We start from the raw sequence: 4,291 nt of genomic DNA, 5'->3' as shown, positions 1-4,291 counted from the left end.
TATCCTGCCAGCATTTCCTTCCTAGGAGACGCCAGCACTCGCAGCTATCCCACCCTCCTCTAATTAGGGTGCGCGTGCTCATCCCTGGCCTTAAAGGGCCAGCGTGCACATCTACAAAAAGCTCCCTACCCAATCCCTACTCACTCCCCTGTATAAAAAGGACTCTGCCCTCTTCCTCCTTGCCTGAGTGTTGTTGTTGTTGTCTAACCCATGTTAGTACTGAAAACGGTCCCTTAGTGTTATCCTGCTCCCAGTGTTCCCATATCTTGCTTCCTGTATCCTGTTGCTGTATTGTTTCCTGTGCCTAAGCCTTTAGTTGGAGTCGTCTGGTGTCATCTGCCACGTCTACTGCCTCGTCTCCTTTCTACATTGTGTACAGACAGCATACCAAGTCCGCGATCCTCCAGGCAGTGGACCACATGAAAATGCATGCAAATAAGAGTATAAACGCTCCTCCTCAATTCTTTTCCAAAGCTAAGGTCTGGCTGTCCTCTAGAAACATTTGTCTCAAAATGCCTTTGCACAAATTTGCTCCCAGGTTCCGCAGCCCATTAGAAGTCTTGCAACGTATAAACCCTGTGTCCTATAAACTTCGGCTGCCCCCTACTCTCAGAATCCCCAACTCGTTCCACATGTCCCTCCTCAAGCCTGTAGTTCTGAACTGCTACAGTCTCCTAGTTTTGCAGTGGCTCCAAGCAGTTCTTCTGATGTTTTTGAGGTGAAGGAGATTCTGCACTTCAAGAGAGTAGAAGGAAGAACTTTCTATCTAGTGGACTGGAAAGGGTTTGGCCCTGAGGAGAGGTCCTGGGAGCCAGAAGAGAACCTTAATGCCCCTACCCTCATAAAGAAATTCCGCTTTAGCTCTGGATCCAAGAAGAGGGGGCGTAAGGGGGGTACGGTCACGGCCGCGTATTGCCACTGTTCTTTACCTCGTGACGGCCGACTAGGAGACGTCAACACTTGCGGCTGTCCCGCCCTGCTCTGCTCTGATTAGGGTGCGCGCGCTCGTCCCCGGCCTTAAGGGGCCAGTGTGCGCACCGACAAAAAGATCCCTACCCAATCCCTACTCACTCCCCTGTATATAAAGACCACTGCCCTCTTCCTCCTTGCCCGAGTGTTGTTGTCTACCCATGTTAGTACTGCAAACAGTCCCTTAGTGTTATCCTGTTCCCAGTGTTCCCATATCCTGCTTCCTGTATCCTGTTGCTGTATTGTTTCCTGTGCCTAAGCTTTAGTTGGAGTCGTCTGGTGTCATCTGCCACATTTAGTGTCATCCACCACGTCAGACACAACCTGCCCCGTCAAGCTCCATTTGTGCCAAAGCTTCTGCTACTGTCTGTTCTCTTACAGGTATCCTTGTGCTAATGACTTTGTATGGACTTTGTATAAACTATGATTTGGCCAGCTGCCACTCCGCTACGGCAGTGCGACCTAGTGGGTCCACATACCCCGATATCGTGACACAGGTACAGTTCCCAGGGTATCACAGGACTGAGTTTTCAGGCTGCCCTCTTCTTAATAGGTTTGCACTCTTTGACTTGAATATATTCACTGTATAATTTGTTATTGGGTCAAATTTATAAATTGCGAGTACCACTTGCCTACGTGAAATGGGATGCCGAATTACTAAGATATGTATTATGTGAAAGTGATGATAATGTTTAAATGATTTAGTTTCGTGCAGCAGCCATCTTGTCTGGAGTTCCCATCTTGGTTCTTTTGTAGTGAATAGAAAAGTCATTGTTCCTTTAATACAAGTAATGTTGATTTCGTATGTTTTATCTTTGACCTTGGTTCCCATGCGAAGATGGACAGGGAGGGAGATGGGAGGGTGGCAAGTATGCGTGAGGGAAGGTCTCCCCCATCTCCACGAGAATATTGTGTCCAAAAGAGATAAGACACCTGCAAAAACGTAATGTGTGAAGAATTATAATGATGTATCTGGGATGTATTTTATTGTATGCTTTTTACTGAATAACAAATATTGTTACATTATCTCTGATTGGTTTACCTCAAGCCTACACCCCTTCTGAATTTCAGTTTAACAGTTTGAGTCTGATAATAAATCCCTCAGAGGAGCATTTTGAACATATCAGAGTGTCTGTGTGTTTTCTTCTCCTCTCTCGATATATATCGGTGAAATATCCTAATTAGGATACTGACTAATGGAGTCTGGCCTTGAGAGTCTGTTTGTACTCGTATAAATTTCAGTCTAATATATTTTGATAATGTTTTGCTGACGGAGCTGATTTCTGGCATCTTATAAATGGCCTGCCCACCTGCAGCAGATTTTTAGAGAGAAGTCATGGGTATTCTCCCAGGTGTGCTAGTAGCACTATTGGTCTCTAAGCTGTGTCTGTTTCGCCTGCCTAGAAGATACTGATCAGTGGTCTCATCATCGACAAATATTTATTAAAGAGGCCCTCTTTATAGCTTGTAAGGTCATTGCCCTTAGATGGATAACCCCAACTATAGATTTCTGTATCAAGATGGTTAATAATATGCAGCCATTTGTGAAGATTGTGTATCCGCACTGTATATGCCCCCAAAAGTTTGGTGTGCTTTCCGTAGCACTCTGCTATTAGATGAGTAGGCTTGGGCCAGGTGAGGACTCACAGATCCGCTTCTCTTAATAACCTTCTACATGCTCCCATTGTCCATTGTGAGATGAATGTCCCGTGTATCTGACATATATTGCTTTTTTCTTTTTATGTTTTTCTCATTTTCCTGACCCTTTTCTGATGAGACATTATTTGTCCTTTTATATGGCACAATTTGATATGTATATATTTATTGTAATGTTTGTTCTTGTACTTACATGTAATTGTAAAAATTCAGAAATTTTTTTGGTGAAGGTCTACTTTAATGCAATATAGAACCCGTAACTTGAAGCTCCTAGGCCCCAATGCAAAATCTTCAACAGGACCCCTCCCCCCAACTATCATGTGTAATTTATAGTTCTAGTCTCCTTATATAAGGTAAAGGGACCATTAAGGCCCCCTTAGGATCCAGGGCTTTGCTGAGACCTCAGCTTCTGCGCCCCCAATAGTTATACCCCTGTGCAATATCAACTTTGGATGTTGAAAAACAGACCTTTAGGAATAGCTTTCAACAGACACTAAATAATATTTAACCACATTCCTCCTATTCTGGTGGCCAGTATTAACGTCTGTATTCCAGTAAGGACTCATGCACATGACCTCCATGTGCTGCAGTACAGACTACATTGGGCACCAGAGATATTGTCGTGAAGAAGCATTGCATCCGATGGAACATGCTATGATTTTTAGGCATACAGTGGTACAGTGTCACGTTGGGCACGTGGACCCACTGGACCGTACCGCCTTGACGGTATGGCAGCTGGCCAACAGGACACAGGTCACCGTCTATAGTCTGTATAGGTGTACCTGTGGTAGCTCAGACAGTAGCAAAACAGGCTCGGCTGGGACTTAGGCAGCAGGCAGACACCAGGCGTGGTGAAGTAGGATAGGCGAGGTACTCAGCGCAGAACGACTACAACTCAATACGGCACTTGACTAGGATAGCACAGGATACAGGTTACAGGTAGCAGGAACGGGAAACACTGGGAACTGGAAAACACTTAGGAGACCATTTGCATAGATAGACTAGGGTAGCAACAACAAAGCTCAGGCAATACAGGAAGGGGCAGAACCCTTCTTACAGTCCAGGGTACTCTGGGAGCAATCAGCTCAATCTCATACCTGTGTGTGCTCTGGCTCCTTAAGGCTGGACTGACCTCGCGAGCGCACCCTGGTGGTCACTGTGGAACAGGACGGCCGCATGTGCAGACATCTCTGGAGAGAAGGGCGTCGACCGGATGGAAGGAGTTTGTGGTCAGAGACCACGGACGTTACATACAGTAAGAGGCCCTATGTACCTATATGCAAGCCCTATTATAACTCTGCACAATATGGAGACATAATACCGCTGTGTACATGAGTCCTAACTCTCACCATGGGCATTTCCTTTAGGGCCAAGTTTTACATATTAATGATCTTCTGAAGAAAAGTTGCTTCTATAGCTACTAGATCTTTCATAAATCAGTCTGAGTCCCTAATGGGGCTCACCTTCTAATTTCCCTATCTCCCACACTAGGGCCATTGTGTATCATTGAGGGCCAATAATAAACGAAAGCCTGCCTTAGTATTATAGTGGCTACTGATACAAAATTACAAAAACAAAGCCCAATGTCAGCAACCATTTTACACATATATTAGGGGAGAGGTTAAGGGATGCAGAAATGTAGTCTATTTCGCAAATAAATGCCTTG

The sequence above is a fragment of the Rhinoderma darwinii genome, chromosome 2 (assembly GCF_050947455.1).
Source record: "Rhinoderma darwinii isolate aRhiDar2 chromosome 2, aRhiDar2.hap1, whole genome shotgun sequence".
NCBI lineage: Eukaryota > Metazoa > Chordata > Amphibia > Anura > Rhinodermatidae > Rhinoderma > Rhinoderma darwinii.
The sequence above is the reverse complement of the archived record's forward strand: the minus strand, read 5'-3'. Positions refer to the sequence as shown.